The sequence below is a fragment of the Mobula birostris genome, chromosome 15 (assembly GCF_030028105.1).
Source record: "Mobula birostris isolate sMobBir1 chromosome 15, sMobBir1.hap1, whole genome shotgun sequence".
In the NCBI taxonomy this organism is placed as follows: Eukaryota; Metazoa; Chordata; class Chondrichthyes; order Myliobatiformes; family Myliobatidae; genus Mobula; species Mobula birostris.
Genome location: NC_092384.1, coordinates 16775412 through 16792151, shown reverse-complemented (window position 1 = coordinate 16792151; position 16740 = coordinate 16775412).

Here is a 16740-nt window from a genome sequence, read left to right as displayed (position 1 = left end):
AGGCGACCCGTGGCAGGAGGCAGGAGGCTGGAGTCCTCAGGCTTGAGGCTTGAGGCTAGAGGCGAGGCGTGGCAGGAGGCAGGAGGCAGGATGATAGAGTCTTCAGGTTTGGGACTTGAGGCTAGAGGCGAGGCTTGGCATGAGGCAGGAGGCTAGAGTCTTCAGGCTTGAGGCTTGAGGCTAGAGGCGAGGCTTGGCAGCAGGCAGGAAGCTGGAGTCTTCAGGCTTGAGGCTTGAGGCTAGAGGAGAGGCTTGGCAGGAGGCAGGAGGCTGGAGTCTTCAGGCTTGAGGCTTGAAGCTACAGGCGAGGCTTGGCAGGAGGCAGGAGGCTGGAGTCTTCAGGCTTGAAGCTTGAGGCTAGAGACTAGAGGCGAGGCTTGGCAGGAGGCAGGAGGGTGGAGTCTTCAGGCTTGAACCTTGAGGCTAGAGGCGACCCGTGGCAGGAGGCAGGAGGCTGGAGTCCTCAGGTTTGGGACTTGAGGCTAGAGGCGAGGCATGGCAGGAGGCAGGAGTCTGGAGTCTTCAGGCTTGAAGCTTGAGGCTAGAGGCTAGAGGCGAGGCTTGGCAGGAGGCAGGAGGCTGGAGTCCAAGCTAGCGGCTTGAGGCTAGAGGAGAGGCTTGTCAGGAGGCAGGAGGCTGCAGTTTTCAGGCTTGAGTCTTGTGGCTAGAGGCGAGGCTTGGCAGGAGGCACGAGGCTGGAGTCTTCAGGCTTGAGGCTTGAGGCTTGAGGCTTGAGGCTAGAGGCTAGGCTTGGCAGCAGGCAGGAGGCTGGAGTCTTCAGGCTTGAGGCTTGAGGCTAGAGGAGAGGCTTGGCAGGAGGCAGGAGGCTGGAGTCTTCAGGCTTGAGGCTTGAGTCTAGAGGCGAGGCTTGGCAGGAGGCAGGAGGCTGGAGTCTTCAGGCTTGAAGCTTGAGGCTAGCGACTAGAGGCGAGACATGGCAGGAGGCAGGAGGCTGGAGTCTTCAGGCTTGAGCCTTGAGGCTAGAGGCGAGGCTTGGCATTACGCAGGAGGCTGGAGTCTTCGGGCTTGAGCCTTGTGGCTAGAGGCGAGGCTTGGCAGGAGGCAGGAGGCTGGAGTCTTCAGGCTTGAGGCTTGAGGCTTGAGGCTGGAGGCGAGGCTTGGCAGGAGGCAGAAGGCTCGAGTCTTCAGGCTTGAAGCTTGAGGCTAGAGGTTAGAGGCGAGGCTTGGCAGGAGGCAGGAGGCTGGAGTCTTCAGGCTTGAGGCTTGAGGCTTGATGCTAGAGGCGAGACGTGGCAGGAGGCAGGAGGCTGCAGTTTTCGGGCTTGAGGCTTGAGGCTAGAGGCGAGGGTTGGCAGGAGGCAGGAAGCTGCAGTCTTCGGGCTTGAGGCTTGAGGCTTCAGGCGAGGGTTGGCAGGATGCAGGAGGCTGGAGTCTTCAGGCTTGAGGCTTGAGGTTTGAGTCTAGAGGCGAGGCTTGGCAGAAGGCAGGAGGCTGGAGTCTTCAGGCTTGAGGCTTGAGGCTAGAGACTTGAGCCGAGGCTTGACAGGTGGCAGGAGGCTGGAGTCCTCAAGCTTGAGGATTGAGGCTAGAGGCGAGGTGTGGCAGGAGGCAGGAGGCTGGAGTCTTCAGTCTTGAAGCTTGAGGCTAGAGGCTAGAGGGGAGGCTTGGCAGGAGGCAATAGGCTGGAGTCTTCAGTCTTGAACCTTGAGGCTAGAGGCGAGGCTTGGCAGGAGGCAGGATGCTGGAGTCTTCAGGCTTGAGGCTTGAGGCTTGATGCTAGAGGCGAGACGTGGCAGGAGGCAGGATGCTGGAGTTTTCAGGCTTGAAGCTTGAGGCTAGAGGCGACACTTGTCATGACGCAGGAGGCTGGAGTCTTCGGGCTTGAGGCTTGTGGCTAGAGGCGAGGCTTGGCAGGAGGCAGGAGGGAGGAGTCTTCAGCCTTGAGGCTTGAGGCTAGAGGAGAGGCTTGGCAGGAGGCAGGAGGCTGGAGTCCAGGCTTGAGGCTTGAGGCTAGAGGAGAGGCTTGGCAGGAGGCAGGAGGCAGGAGTCTTCAGGCTTGAGGTTTCAGGCTTCAGGCTAGAGGCGAGGGTTGCAGGAGGCAGGATGCTGGAGTCTTCAGGCTTGAGGTTGAGGCTAGAGACTTGAGCCGAGATTTGGCAGGAGGCAGGAGGCTGTAGTCGTCAAGCTTGAGGCTTACCGCTAGAGACTTGAGCCGAGGCTTTACAGGAGGCAGGAGGGTGGAGTCTTCAGGCTTGAACCTTGAGGCTAGAGGCGACCCGTGGCAGGAGGCAGGAGGCTGGAGTCCTCAGGCTTGAGGCTTGAGGCTAGAGGCGAGGCGTGGCAGGAGGCAGGAGGCAGGATGATAGAGTCTTCAGGTTTGGGACTTGAGGCTAGAGGCGAGGCTTGGCATGAGGCAGGAGGCTAGAGTCTTCAGGCTTGAGGCTTGAGGCTAGAGGCGAGGCTTGGCAGCAGGCAGGAGGCTGGAGTCTTCAGGCTTGAGGCTTGAGGCTAGAGGAGAGGCTTGGCAGGAGGCAGGAGGCTGGAGTCTTCAGGCTTGAGGCTTGAAGCTACAGGCGAGGCTTGGCAGGAGGCAGGAGGCTGGAGTCTTCAGGAAGCTTGAGGCTAGAGACTAGAGGCGAGGCTTGGCAGGAGGCAGGAGGGTGGAGTCTTCAGGCTTGAACCTTGAGGCTAGAGGCGACCCGTGGCAGGAGGCAGGAGGCTGGAGTCCTCAGGTTTGGGACTTTAGGCTAGAGGCGAGGCATGGCAGGAGGCAGGAGTCTGGAGTCTTCAGGCTTGAAGCTTGAGGCTAGAGGCTAGAGGCGAGGCTTGGCAGGAGGCAGGAGGCTGGAGTCCAAGCTAGCGGCTTGAGGCTAGAGGAGAGGCTTGTCAGGAGGCAGGAGGCTGCAGTTTTCAGGCTTGAGTCTTGTGGCTAGAGGCGAGGCTTGGCAGGAGGCACGAGGCTGGAGTCTTCAGGCTTGAGGCTTGAGGCTTGAGGCTTGAGGCTAGAGGCTAGGCTTGGCAGCAGGCAGGAGGCTGGAGTCTTCAGGCTTGAGGCTTGAGGCTAGAGGAGAGGCTTGGCAGGAGGCAGGAGGCTGGAGTCTTCAGGCTTGAGGCTTGAGTCTAGAGGCGAGGCTTGGCAGGAGGCAGGAGGCTGGAGTCTTCAGGCTTGAAGCTTGAGGCTAGCGACTAGAGGCGAGACATGGCAGGAGGCAGGAGGCTGGAGTCTTCAGGCTTGAGCCTTGAGGCTAGAGGCGAGGCTTGGCATTACGCAGGAGGCTGGAGTCTTCGGGCTTGAGCCTTGTGGCTAGAGGCGAGGCTTGGCAGGAGGCAGGAGGCTGGAGTCTTCAGGCTTGAGGCTTGAGGCTTGAGGCTGGAGGCGAGGCTTGGCAGGAGGCAGGAGGCTCGAGTCTTCAGGCTTGAAGCTTGAGGCTAGAGGTTAGAGGCGAGGCTTGGCAGGAGGCAGGAGGCTGGAGTCTTCAGTCTTGAGGCTTGAGGCTAGATGAGAGGCTTGGCAGGAGGCAGGAGGCTGGAGCCTCCAAGCTTGAGTCTTGAGGCTATAGGCGAGGCTTGGCAGGAGGCAGGAGGCTGGAGTCTTCAGGCTTGATACTTGAGGCTAGAGACTAGAGGCGAGGCTTGGCAGGAGGCAGAAGGGTGGAGTCTTGAGGCTTGAACCTTGAGGCTAGAGGCGAGGCTTGGCAGGAGGCAGGAGGCTGGAGTCTTCAGGCTTGAGGCTTGAGGCTAGAGACTTGAGCCGAGGCTTGACAGGTGGCAGGAGGCTGGAGTCCTCAGGCTTGAGGATTGAGGCTAGAGACGAGGCGTGGCAGGAGGCAGGAGGCTGGAGTCTTCAGTCTTGAAGCTTGAGGCTAGAGGCTAGAGGCGAGGCTTGGCAGGAGGCAATAGGCTGGAGTCTTCAGTCTTGAAGCCTTGAGGCTAGAGGCGAGGCTTGGCAGGAGGCAGGAGGCTGGAGTCTTCAGGCTTGAGGCTTGAGGCTTGATGCTAGAGGCGAGACGTGGCAGGAGGCAGGATGCTGGAGTTTTCAGGCTTGAAGCTTGAGGCTAGAGGCGACACTTGTCATGACGCAGGAGGCTGGAGTCTTCGGGCTTGAGGCTTGTGGCTAGAGGCGAGGCTTGGCAGGAGGCAGTAGGGGGGAGTCTTCAGCCTTGAGGCTTGAGGCTAGAGGAGAGGCTTGGCAGGAGGCAGGAGGCTGGAGTCCAGGCTTGAGGCTTGAGGCTTGATGCTAGAGGCGAGACGTGGCAGGAGGCAGGAGGCTGCAGTTTTCGGGCTTGAGGCTTGAGGCTAGAGGCGAGGGTTGGCAGGAGGCAGGAAGCTGCAGTCTTCGGGCTTGAGGCTTGAGGCTTCAGGCGAGGGTTGGCAGGATGCAGGAGGCTGGAGTCTTCAGGCTTGAGGCTTGAGGTTTGAGTCTAGAGGCGAGGCTTGGCAGAAGGCAGGAGGCTGGAGTCTTCAGGCTTGAGGCTTGAGGCTAGAGACTTGAGCCGAGGCTTGACAGGTGGCAGGAGGCTGGAGTCCTCAAGCTTGAGGATTGAGGCTAGAGGCGAGGTGTGGCAGGAGGCAGGAGGCTGGAGTCTTCAGTCTTGAAGCTTGAGGCTAGAGGCTAGAGGGGAGGCTTGGCAGGAGGCAATAGGCTGGAGTCTTCAGTCTTGAACCTTGAGGCTACAGGCGAGGCTTGGCAGGAGGCAGGATGCTGGAGTCTTCAGGCTTGAGGCTTGAGGCTTGATGCTAGAGGCGAGACGTGGCAGGAGGCAGGATGCTGGAGTTTTCAGGCTTGAAGCTTGAGGCTAGAGGCGACACTTGTCATGACGCAGGAGGCTGGAGTCTTCGGGCTTGAGGCTTGTGGCTAGAGGCGAGGCTTGGCAGGAGGCAGGAGGGAGGAGTCTTCAGCCTTGAGGCTTGAGGCTAGAGGAGAGGCTTGGCAGGAGGCAGGAGGCTGGAGTCCAGGCTTGAGGCTTGAGGCTAGAGGAGAGGCTTGGCAGGAGGCAGGAGGCAGGAGTCTTCAGGCTTGAGGTTTCAGGCTTCAGGCTAGAGGCGAGGGTTGGCAGGAGGCAGGATGCTGGAGTCTTCAGGCTTGAGGTTGAGGGTAGAGACTTGAACCGAGATTTGGCAGGAGGCAGGAGGCTGTAGTCGTCAAGCTTGAGGCTTACCGCTAGAGACTTGAGCCGAGGCTTTACAGGAGGCAGGAGGCTGGAGTCTTCAGGCTTGGGACTTGAGGCTAGAGGCGAGGCTTGGCAGGAGGCAGGAAGCTGGAGTCCAGGCTTGAGGCTTGAGGCTAGAGGCGAGGCTTGGCAGGAGGCAGGAGGCTGGAGTCTTCAGGCTTGAAGCTTGAGGCTAGAGGCTAGAGGCGAGGCTTGGCAGGAGGCAGGAGGCTGGAGTCCAAGCTAGAGGCTTGAGGCTAGAGGAGAGGCTTGGCAGGAGGCAGGAGGCTGCAGTTTTCAGGCTTGAGTCCTGTGGCTAGAGGCGAGGCTTGGCAGGAGGCAGGAGGCTGGAGTCTTCAGGCTTGAAGCTTGAGGCTAGAGGCTAGGCTTGGCAGCAGGCAGGAGGCTGGAGTCTTCAGGCTTGAGGCTTGAGGCTAGAGGAGAGGCTTGTCAGGAGGCAGGAGGCTGGAGTCTTCAGGCTTGAGGCTTGAGGCTAGAGGCGAGGCTTGGCAGGAGGCAGGAGGCTGGAGTCTTCAGGCTTGATACTTCAGGCTAGAGGCGAGGCGTGGCAGGAGGCAGGAGGCTGGAGTCCTCAGGCTTGAGGCTTGAGGCTTGAGGGTAGAGGCGAGGCTTGGCAGGAGGCAGGAGGCTGGAGTGTTCAGGCTTGAAGCTTGAGGCTAGAGACTAGAGGCGAGACGTGGCAGGAGGCAGGAGGCTGGAGTCTTCAGTCTTGAGCCTTGAGGCTAGAGGCGAGGCTTGGCATGACGCAGGAGGCTGGAGTCTTCGGGCTTGAGCCTTGTGGCTAGAGGCGAGGCTTGGCAGGAGGCAGCAGGCTGGAGTCTTCAGGCTTGAGGCTTGAGGCTTGAGGCTAGAGGTGAGGCTTGGCAGGAGGCAGGAGGCTCGAGTCTTCAGGCTTGAAGCTTGAGGCTAGAGATTAGAGGCGAGGCTTGGCAGGAGGCAGGAGGCTGGAGTCTTCAGGCTTGAGGCTTGAGGCTAGAGGAGAGGCTTGGCAGGAGGCAGGAGGCTGGAGTCTTCAGGCTTGATACTTGAGGCTAGAGACTAGAGGCGAGGCTTGGCAGGAGGCAGAAGGGTGGAGTCTTGAGGCTTGAACCTTGAGGCTAGAGGCGAGGCTTGGCAGGAGGCAGGAGGCTGGAGTCTTCAGGCTTGGGATTTGAGGCTAGAGGCGAGGCTTGGCAGGACGCAGGAGGCTGGAGTCTTCGGGCTTGAGGCTTGAGGCTAGAGGCGAGGGTTGGCAGGAGGCAGGAGGCTGGAGTCTTCGGGCTTGAGGCTTGAGGCTAGAGGCGAGGCTTGGCAGGAGGCAGGAGGCTGGAGTCCAGGCTTGAGGCTTGAGGCTAGAGGAGAGGCTTGGCAGGAGGCAGGAGGCTGGAGTCTTTAGGCTTGAGGCTTGAGGCTAGAGGCGAGGCTTGGCAGGAGGCAGGAGGCTGGAGTCTTCAGGCTTGAAGCTTGAGGCAAGCGGCTAGGCTTGGCAGCAGGCTGGAGGCTGGTGTCTTCAGGCTTGAGGCTTGAAGCTAGAGGCGAGGCTTGGCAGGAGGCAGGAGGCTGGAGTCTTCAGGCTTGAACTTTGAGGCTAGAGGCGAGGCGTGGCAGGAGGCAGGAGGCTGGAGTCCTCAGGCTTGAGGCTTGAGGCTAGAGGCGAGGCGTGGCAGGAGGCAGGAGGCTAGAGTCTTCAGGTTTGGGACTTGAGGCTAGAGGCGAGGCTTGGCATGAGGCAGGAGGCTGGAGTCTTCAGGCTTGAGGCTTGAGGCTAGAGGCGAGGCTTGGCAGGAGGCAGGAAGCTGGAGTCTTCAGGCTTGAGCTGGAGGCTAAAGGCTAGAAGAGAGGCTTGGCAGGAGGCAGGTGGCTGGAGTCCAGGCTTGAGGCTTGAGGTTAGAGGAGCGGCTTGGCAGGAGGCAGGAGGCAGGAGTCTTCAGGCTTGAGGTTTCAGGCTTCAGGCTAGAGGCGAGGGTTGGCAGGAGGCAGGATGCTGGAGTCTTCAGGCTTGAGGTTGAGGCTAGAGACTTGAGCCGATGCTTGGCAGGAGACAGGAGGCTGTAGTCGTGAAGCTTGAGGCTTACCGCTAGAGACTTGAGCCGAGGCTTTACAGGAGGCAGGAGGCTGGAGTCTTCAGGCTTGGGACTTGAGGCTAGAGGCGAGGCTTGGCAGGAGGCAGGAGGCAGGAGTCTTCAGGCTTGAGGCTTAACGCTAGAGACTTCAGCCGAGGCTTGACAGGAGGCAGGAGGCTGGAGTATTCAGGCTTGGGACTTGAGGCTAGGGGCGATACTTGGCATGAGGCAAGAGGCTGCCGTCTTCGGACTTGAGGCTTAGGCTAGAGGCGAGGCTTGGCAGGAGGCAGGAAGCTGGAATCCAGGCTTGAGGCTTGAGGCTAGAGGCGAGCCTTGGCAGGAGGCAGAAGGCTGGAGTCTTCAGGCTTGAAGCTTGAGGCTAGAGGCTAGAGGCGAGGCTTGGCAGGAGGCAGGAGGCTGGAGTCCAAGCTAGAGGCTTGAGGCTAGAGGAGAGGCTTGTCAGGAGGCAGGAGGCTGCAGTTTTCAGGCTTGAGTCTTGTGGCTAGAGGCGAGGCTTGGCAGGAGGCAGGAGGCTGGAGTCTTCAGGCTTGAAGCTTGAGGCTAGAGGCTAGGCTTGGCAGCAGGCAGGAGGCTGGAGTCTTCAGGCTTGAGGCTTGAGGCTAGAGGAGAGGCTTGGCAGGAGGCAGGAGGCTGGAGTCTTCAGGCTTGAGGCTTGAGGCTAGAGGCGAGGCTTGGCAGGAGGCAGGAGGCTGGAGTCTTCAGGCTTGAAGCTTGAGGCTAGAGACTAGAGGCGAGACGTGGCAGGAGGCAGGAGGCTGGAGTCTTCAGGCTTGAGCCTTGAGGCTAGAGGCGAGGCTTGGCATGACGCAGGGGGCTGGAGTCTTCGGGCTTGAGCCTTGTGGCTAGAGGCGAGGCTTGGCAGGAGGCAGGAGGCTGGAGTCTTCAGGCTTGAGGCTTGAGGCTTGAGGCTTGAGGCTAGAGGCGAGGCTTGGCAGGAGGCAGGAGGCTCGAGTCTTCAGGCTTGAAGCTTGAGGCTAGAGATTAGAGGCGAGGCTTGGCAGGAGGCAGGAGGCTGGAGTCTTCAGGCTTGAGGCTTGAGGCTAGAGGAGAGGCTTGGTAGGAGGCAGGAGGCTGGAGTCTTCAGGCTTGATACTTGAGGCTAGAGACTAGAGGCGAGGCTTGGCAGGAGGCAGAAGGGTGGAGTCTTGAGGCTTGAACCTTGAGGCTAGAGGCGAGGCTTGGCAGGAGGCAGGAGGCTGGAGTCTTCAGGCTTGGGACTTGAGGCTAGAGGCGAGGCTTGGCAGGACGCAGGAGGCTGGAGTCTTCGGGCTTGAGGCTTGAGGCTAGAGGCGAGAGATGGCAGGAGGCAGGAGGCTGGAGTCTTCGGGCTTGAGGCTTGAGGCTTCAGGCGACGGTTGGCAGGATGCAGGAGGCTGGAGTCTTCAGGCTTGAGGCTTGAGGTTTGAGTCTAGAGGCGAGGCTAAGCAGAAGGCAGGAGGCTGGAGTCTTCAGGCTTGAGTCTTGAGTCTAGAGACTTGCGCCGAGGCTTGACAGGTGGCAGGAGGCTGGAGTCCTCAGGCTTGAGGATTGAGGCTAGAGGCGAGGCGTGGCAGGAGGCAGGAGGCTGGAGTCTTCAGTCTTGAACCTTGAGGCTAGAGGCGAGGCTTGGCAGGAGGCAGGAGGCTGGAGTCTTCAGGCTTGAAGCTTGAGGCAAGCGGCTAGGCTTGGCAGCAGGCAGGAGGCTGGAGTCTTCAGGCTTGAGGCTTGAAGCTAGAGGCGAGGCTTGGCAGGAGGCAGGAGGCTGGAGTCTTCAGGCTTGAAGCTTGAGGCTTGAGACTAGAGGCGAGGCTTGGCAGGAGGAAGGAGGGTGGAGTCTTCAGGCTTGAACTTTGAGGCTAGAGGCGAGGCGTGGCAGGAGGCAGGAGGCTGGAGTCCTCAGGCTTGAGGCTTGAGGCTAGAGGCGAGGCGTGGCAGGAGGCAGGAGGCTAGAGTCTTCAGGTTTGGGACTTGAGGCTAGAGGCGAGGCTTGGCATGAGGCAGGAGGCTGGAGTCTTCAGGCTTGAGGCTTGAGGCTAGAGGCGAGGCTTGGCAGGAGGCAGGAAGCTGGAGTCTTCAGGCTTGAGCTGGAGGCTAGAGGCTAGAAGAGAGGCTTGGCAGGAGGCAGGTGGCTGGAGTCCAGGCTTGAGGCTTGAGGCTAGAGGAGAGGCTTGGCAGGAGGCAGGAGGCAGGAGTCTTCAGGCTTGAGGTTTCAGGCTTCAGGCTAGAGGCGAGGGTTGGCAGGAGGCAGGATGCTGGAGTCTTCAGGCTTGAGGTTGAGGCTAGAGACTTGAGCCGAGGCTTGGCAGGAGACAGGAGGCTGTAGCCGTGAAGCTTGAGGCTTACCGCTAGAGACTTGAGCCGAGGCTTTACAGGAGGCAGGAGGCTGGAGTCTTCAGGCTTGGGACTTGAGGCTAGAGGCGAGGCTTGGCAGGAGGCAGGAGGCAGGAGTCTTCAGGCTTGAGGCTTAACGCTTGAGACTTCAGCCGAGGCTTGACAGGAGGCAGGAGGCTGGAGTCTTCAGGCTTGGGACTTGAGGCTAGGGGCGAAACGTGGCATGAGGCAAGAGGCTGCCGTCTTCGGGCTTGAGGCTTTAGGCTAGAGGCGAGGCTTAGCAGGAGGCAGGAAGCTGGAGTCCAGGCTTGAGGCTTGAGGCTAGAGGCGAGGCTTGGCAGGAGGCAGGAGGCTGGAGTCTTCAGGCTTGAAGCTTGAGGCTAGAGGTTAGAGGCGAGGCTTGGCAGGAGGCAGGAGGCTGGAGTATTCAGGCTTGAGGCTTGAGGCTAGAGGAGAGGCTTGGCAGGAGGCAGGAGGCTGGAGCCTTCAGGCTTGAGGCTTGAGGCTAGAGGCGAGGGTTGGCAGGAGGCAGGAGGCTGGAGTCTTCAGGCTTGATACTTGAGGCCAGAGACTAGAGGCGAAGCTTGGCAGGAGGCAGAAGGGAGGAGTCTTGAGGCTTGAACCTTGAGGCTAGAGGCGAGGCTTGGCAGGAGGCAGGAGGCTGGAGTCTTCAGGCTCGGGACTTGAGGCTAGAGGCGAGGCTTGGCAGGACGCAGGAGGCTGGAGTCTTCGGGCTTGAGGCTTGAGGCTAGAGGCGAGGCTTGGCAGGAGGCAGGAGGCTGGAGTCTTCAGGCTTGAGGCTTGAGGCTAGAGGAGAGGCTTGGCAGGAGGCAGGAGGCTGGAGCCTTCAGGCTTGAGGCTTGAGGCTAGAGGCGAGGGTTGGCAGGAGGCAGGAGGCTGGAGTCTTCAGGCTTGATACTTGAGGCTAGAGACTAGAGGCGAGGCTTGGCAGGAGGCAGAAGGGTGGAGTCTTGAGGCTTGAACCTTGAGGCTAGAGGCGAGGCTTGGCAGGAGGCAGGAGGCTGGAGTCTTCAGGCTCGGGACTTGAGGCTAGTGGCGAGGCTTGGCAGGACGCAGGAGGCTGGAGTCTTCGGGCTTGAGGCTTGAGGCTAGAGGCGAGGGTTGGCAGGAGGCAGGAGGCTGGAGTCTTCGGGCTTGAGGCTTGAGGCTTCAGGCGAAGGTTGGCAGGATGCAGGAGGCTGGAGTCTTCAGGCTTGAGGCTTGAGGTTTGAGTCTAGAGGCGAGGCTTGGCAGAAGGCAGGAGGCTGGAGTCTTCAGGCTTGAGGCTTGAGGCTAGAGACTTGAGCCGAGGCTTGACAGGTGGCAGGAGGCTGGAGTCCTCAGGCTTGAGGATTGAGGCTAGAGACAAGGCGTGGCAGGAGGCAGGAGGCTGGAGTCTTCAGTCTTGAAGCTTGAGGCTAGAGGCTAGAGGCGAGGCTTGGCAAGAGGCAATAGGCTGGAGTCTTCAGTCTTGAACCTTGAGGCTAGAGGCGAGGCTTGGCAGGAGGCAGGAGGCTGGAGTCTTCAGGCTTGAGGCTTGAGGCTTGATGCTAGAGGCGAGACGTGGCAGGAGGCAGGATGCTGGAGTTTTCAGGCTTGAAGCTTGAGGCTAGAGGCGACACTTGTCATGACGCAGGAGGCTGGAGTCTTCGGGCTTGAGGCTTGTGGCTAGAGGCGAGGCTTGGCAGGAGGCAGGAGGGGGGAGTCTTCAGCCTTGAGGCTTGAGGCTAGAGGAGAGGCTTGGCAGGAGGCAGGAGGCTGGAGTCCATGCTTGAGGCTTGAGGCTAGAGGAGAGGCTTGGCAGGAGGCAGGAGGCAGGAGTCTTCAGGCTTGAGGTTTCAGGCTTCAGGCTAGAGGCGAGGGTTGGCAGGAGGCAGGATGCTGGAGTCTTCAGGCTTGAGGTTGAGGCTAGAGACTTGAGTCGAGATTTGGCAGGAGGCAGGAGGCTGTAGTCGTGAAGCTTGAGGCTTACCGCTAGAGACTTGAGCCGAGGCTTTACAGGAGGCAGGAGGCTGGAGTCTTCAGGCTTGGGACTTGAAGCTAGAGGCGAGGCTTGGCAGGAGGCAGGAAGCTGGAGTCCAGGCTTGAGGCTTGAGGCTAGAGGCGAGGCTTGGCAGGAGGCAGGAGGCTGGAGTCTTCAGGCTTGAAGCTTGAGGCTAGAGGCTAGAGGCGAGGCTTGGCAGGAGGCAGGAGGCTGGAGTCCAAGCTAGAGGCTTGAGGCTAGAGGAGAGGCTTGGCAGGAGGCAGGAGGCTGCAGTTTTCGTGCTTGAGGCTTGAGGCTAGAGGCGAGGGTTGGCAGGAGGCAGGAGGCTGGAGTCTTCGGGCTTGAGGCTTGAGGCTTGAGTCTAGAGGCGAGGCTTGGCAGAAGGCAGGAGGCTGGAGATTTCAGGCTTGAGGCTTGAGGCTAGAGACTTGAGCCGAGGCTTGACAGGTGGCAGGAGGCTGGAGTCCTCAGGCTTGAGGATTGAGGCTAGAGGCGAGGCGTGGCAGGAGGCAGGAGGCTGGAGTCTTCAGTCTTGAAGCTTGAGGCTAGAGGCGAGGCTTGGCAGGAAGCAATAGGCTGGAGTCTTCAGTCTTGAACCTTGAGGCTAGAGGCGAGGCTTGGCAGGAGGCAGGAGGCTGGAGTCTTCAGGCTTGAGGCTTGAGGCTTGATGCTAGAGGCGAGACGTGGCAGGAGGCAGGATGCTGGAGTTTTCAGGCTTGAAGCTTGAGGCTAGAGGCGACACTTGTCATGACGCAGGAGGCTGGAGTCTTCGGGCTTGAGGCTTGTGGCTAGAGAGGAGGCTTGGCAGGAGGCAGGAGGGGGGAGTCTTCAGCCTTGAGGCTTGAGGCTAGAGGAGAGGCTTGGCAGGAGGCAGGAGGCTGGAGTCCAGGCTTGAGGCTTGAGGCTAGAGGAGAGGCTTGGCAGGAGGCAGGAGGCAGGAGTCTTCAGGCTTGAGGTTTCAGGCTTCAGGCTAGAGGCGAGGGTTGGCAGGAGGCAGGATGCTGGAGTCTTCAGGCTTGAGGTTGAGGCTAGAGACTTGAGCCGAGATTTGGCAGGAGGCAGGAGGCTGTAGTCGTGAAGCTTGAGGCTTACCGCTAGAGACTTGAGCCGAGGCTTTACAGGAGGCAGGAGGCTGGAGTCTTCAGGCTTGGGACTTGAGGCTAGAGGCGAGGCTTGGCAGGAGGCAGGAAGCTGGAGTCCAGGCTTGAGGCTTGAGGCTAGAGGCGAGGCTTGGCAGGAGGCAGGAGGCTGGAGTCTTCAGGCTTGAAGCTTGAGGCTAGAGGCTAGAGGCGAGGCTTGGCAGGAAGCAGGAGGCTGGAGTCCAAGCTAGAGGCTTGAGGCTAGAGGAGAGGCTTGGCAGGAGGCAGGAGGCTGCAGTTTTCAGGCTTGAGTCTTGTGGCTAGAGGCGAGGCTTGGCAGGAGGCAGGAGGCTGGAGTCTTCAGGCTTGAAGCTTGAGGCTAGAGGCTAGGCTTGGCAGCAGGCAGGAGGCTGGAGTCTTCAGGCTTGAGGCTTGAGGCTAGAGGAGAGGCTTGTCAGGAGGCAGGAGGCTGGAGTCTTCAGGCTTGAGGCTTGAGGCTAGAGGCGAGGCTTGGCAGGAGGCAGAAGGCTGGAGTCTTCAGGCTTGAAGCTTGAGGCTAGAGACTAGAGGCGAGGCTTGGCAGGAAGCAGGAGGCTGGAGTCTTCAGGCTTAAACCTTGAGGCTAGAGGCGAGGCTTGGCAGGAGGCAGGAGGCTGGAGTCTTCAGGCTTGATGCTTCAGGCTAGAGGCGAGGCGTGGCAGGAGGCAGGAGGCTGGAGTCCTCAGGCTTGAGGCTTGAGGCTAGAGGCGAGGCGTGGCAGGAGGCAGGAGGCTGGAGTCTTCAGGCTTGAGGTTGAGGCTAAAGACTTGAGCCGAGGCTTGACAGGATGCAGGAGGCTGGAGTCCTCAGGCTTGAGGCTTGAGGCTAGAGGCGAGGCTTGGCAGCCTTGAGGCTTGAGGCTTGAGGCTAGAGGCGAGGCTTGGCAGGAGGCAGGAAGCTGGAGTCTTCAGGCTTGAGGTTTGAGGCTTCAGGCTAGAGGCGAGGGTTGGCAGGAGGCAGGATGCTGGAGTCTTCAGGCTTGAGGTTGAGGCTAAAGACTTGAGCCGAGGCTTGGCAGGAGGCAGGAGGCTGTAGTCTTGAAGCTTGAGGCTTAACGCTAGAGCTTGAGCCGAGGCTTGACAGGATGCAGGAGGCTGGAGTCCTCAGGCTTGAGGCTTGAGGCTAGAGGCGAGGCTTGGCTGGAGGCAGGAAGCTGGATTCTTCAGGCTTGAGGTTTGAGGCTTCAGGCTAGAGGCGAGGGTTGGCAGGAGGCAGGATGCTGGAGTCTTCAGGCTTGAGGTTGAGGCTAGAGACTTGAGCCGAGGCTTGGCAGGAGGCAGGAGACTGTAGTCTTGAAGCTTGAGGCTTAACGCTAGAGACTTGAGCCGAGGCTTGACAGGAGGCAGGAGGCTGGAGTCTTCAGGCTTGCGACTTGAGGCTAGAGGCGAGGCTTGGCAGGAGGCAGGAGGCAGGAGTCTTCAGGCTTGAGGCTTGAGGATAGAGGCGAGGCTTGGCAGGAGGCAGGAGGCTGGAGTATTCAGGCTTGAGGCTTGATGATAGAGGCGAGGCTTGGCAGGAGGCAGGAGGCTGGAGTCTTCAGGCTTGAGGCTTCATGATAGAGGCGAGGCTTGGCAGGAGGCAGGTGGCTGGTGTCTTCAGGTTTGAGGCTTGAGGCTAGAGGCTAGAGGCGAGGCTTGGCAGGAGGCAGGAGGCTGGAGTCTTCAAGCTTGAGGCTTGAGGCTAGAGGCGAGACTTGGCAGGACGCAGGAGGCTGGAGTCTTCGGGCTTGAGGCTTGAGGCTAGAGGCGAGGGTTAGGAGTAGGCAGGACGCTGGAGACTTCGGGCTTGAGGCTTGAGGCTGGAGGCGAGGGTTGGCAGGAGGCAGGAGGCTGGAGTCTTCAGGCTTGAGGCTTGAGGTTTGAGTCTAGAGGCGAGGCTTGGCAGAAGGCAGGAGGGTGGTGTCTTCAGGCTTGAGGCTTGAGGCCAGAGACTTGAGCCGAGGCTTGACAGGAGGCAGGAGGCTGGAGTCCTCAGGCTTGAGGATTGAGGCTAGAGGCGAGGCGTGGCAGGAGGCAGGAGGCTGGAGTCTTCAGGCTTGGGACTTGAGGCTAGAGGCGAGGCTTGGCAGGAGGCAGGAGGCTGGAGTCTTCAGGCTTGAAGCTTGAGGCTAGAGGCTAGAGGCGAGGTTTGGCAGGAGGCAGGAGCGTGGAGTCTTCAGGCTTAAACCTTGAGGCTAGAGGCTAGAGGCGAGGCTTGGCAGGAGGCAGGAGGCTGGAGTCTTCAGGCTTGAGGCTTGAGGCTAGAGGCGAGGCTTGGCAGGAGGCAGGAGCCTGGAGTCTTCAGGCTTGAAGCTTGAGGCTAGAGGCGAGGCATGGCAGGAGGCAGGAGGCTGGAGTCTTTAAGCTTGAGGCTAGAGGCGAGGCTTGGCAGGAGGCAGGAGGCAGGAGGCTGGAGTCTTCAGGCTTGAAGCTTGAGGCTAGAGGCTAGAGGCGAGGCTTGGCAGGAGGCAGTAGGCTGGAGTCTTCAGTCTTGAACCTTGAGGCTAGAGGCGAGGCTTGGCAGGAGGCAGGAGGCTGGAGTCTTCAGGCTTGAGGCTTGAGGCTTGAGGCTAGAGGCGAGACGTGGCAGGAGGCAGGAGGCTGGATTTTTCAGGCTTGAGGCTTCAGGCTAGAGGCGACACTTGGCATGACGCAGGAGGCTGGAGTCTTCGGGCTTGAGGCTTGTGGCTAGAGGCGAGGCTTGGCAGGAGGCAGGAGGCTGGAGTCTTCAGGCTTGAGGCTTGAGGCTTGAGGCTAGAGGCGAGGCTTGGCAGGAGACAGGAGGCTGGAGTCTTCAGGCTTGAACCTTGAGGCTAGAGGCTAGAGGCGAGGCTTGGCAGGAGGCAGGAGGCTGGAGTCCAGGCTTGAGGCTTGAGGCTAGAGGAGAGGCTTGGCAGGAAACAGGAGGCTGGAGTCTTTAGGCTTGAGGCTTGAGGCTAGAGGCGAGGCTTGGCAGGAGGCAGGAGGCTGGAGTCTTCAGGCTTGAGGCTTGAGGCTAGAGGAGAGGCTTGGCAGGAGGCAGGAGGCTGGAGTCTTCAGCCTTGAGGCTTGAAGCTAGAGGCGAGGCTTGGCAGGAGGCAGGAGGCTGGAGTCTTCAGGCTTGAAGCTTGAGGCTAGAGACTAGAGGCGAGGCTTGGCAGGAGGCAGGAGGGTGGAGTCTTCAGGCTTGAACCTTGAGGCTAGAGGCGACCCGTGGCAGGAGGCAGGAGGCTGGAGTCCTCAGGCTTGAGGCTTGAGGCTAGAGGCGAGGCGTGGCAGGAGGCAGGAGGCAGGATGATAGAGTCTTCAGGTTTGGGACTTGAGGCTAGAGGCGAGGCTTGGCATGAGGCAGGAGGCTAGAGTCTTCAGGCTTGAGGCTTGAGGCTAGAGGCGAGGCTTGGCAGCAGGCAGGAGGCTGGAGTCTTCAGGCTTGAGGCTTGAGGCTAGAGGAGAGGCTTGGCAGGAGGCAGGAGGCTGGAGTCTTCAGGCTTGAGGCTTGAAGCTACAGGCGAGGCTTGGCAGGAGGCAGGAGGCTGGAGTCTTCAGGCTTGAAGCTTGAGGCTAGAGACTAGAGGCGAGGCTTGGCAGGAGGCAGGAGGGTGGAGTCTTCAGGCTTGAACCTTGAGGCTAGAGGCGACCCGTGGCAGGAGGCAGGAGGCTGGAGTCCTCAGGTTTGGGACTTGAGGCTAGAGGCGAGGCTTGGCAGGAGGCAGGAGGCTGGAGTCTTCAGGCTTGAAGCTTGAGGCTAGAGGCTAGAGGCGAGGCTTGGCAGGAGGCAGGAGGCTGGAGTCCAAGCTAGCGGCTTGAGGCTAGAGGAGAGGCCTGTCAGGAGGCAGGAGGCTGCAGTTTTCAGGCTTGAGTCTTGTGGCTAGAGGCGAGGCTTGGCAGGAGGCACGAGGCTGGAGTCTTCAGGCTTGAAGCTTGAGGCTAGAGGCTAGGCTTGGCAGCAGGCAGGAGGCTGGAGTCTTCAGGCTTGAGGCTTGAGGCTAGAGGAGAGGCTTGGCAGGAGGCAGGAGGCTGGAGTCTTCAGGCTTGAGGCTTGAGTCTAGAGGCGAGGCTTGGCAGGAGGCAGGAGGCTGGAGTCTTCAGGCTTGAAGCTTGAGGCTAGCGACTAGAGGCGAGACGTGGCAGGAGGCAGGAGGCTGGAGTCTTCAGGCTTGAGCCTTGAGGCTAGAG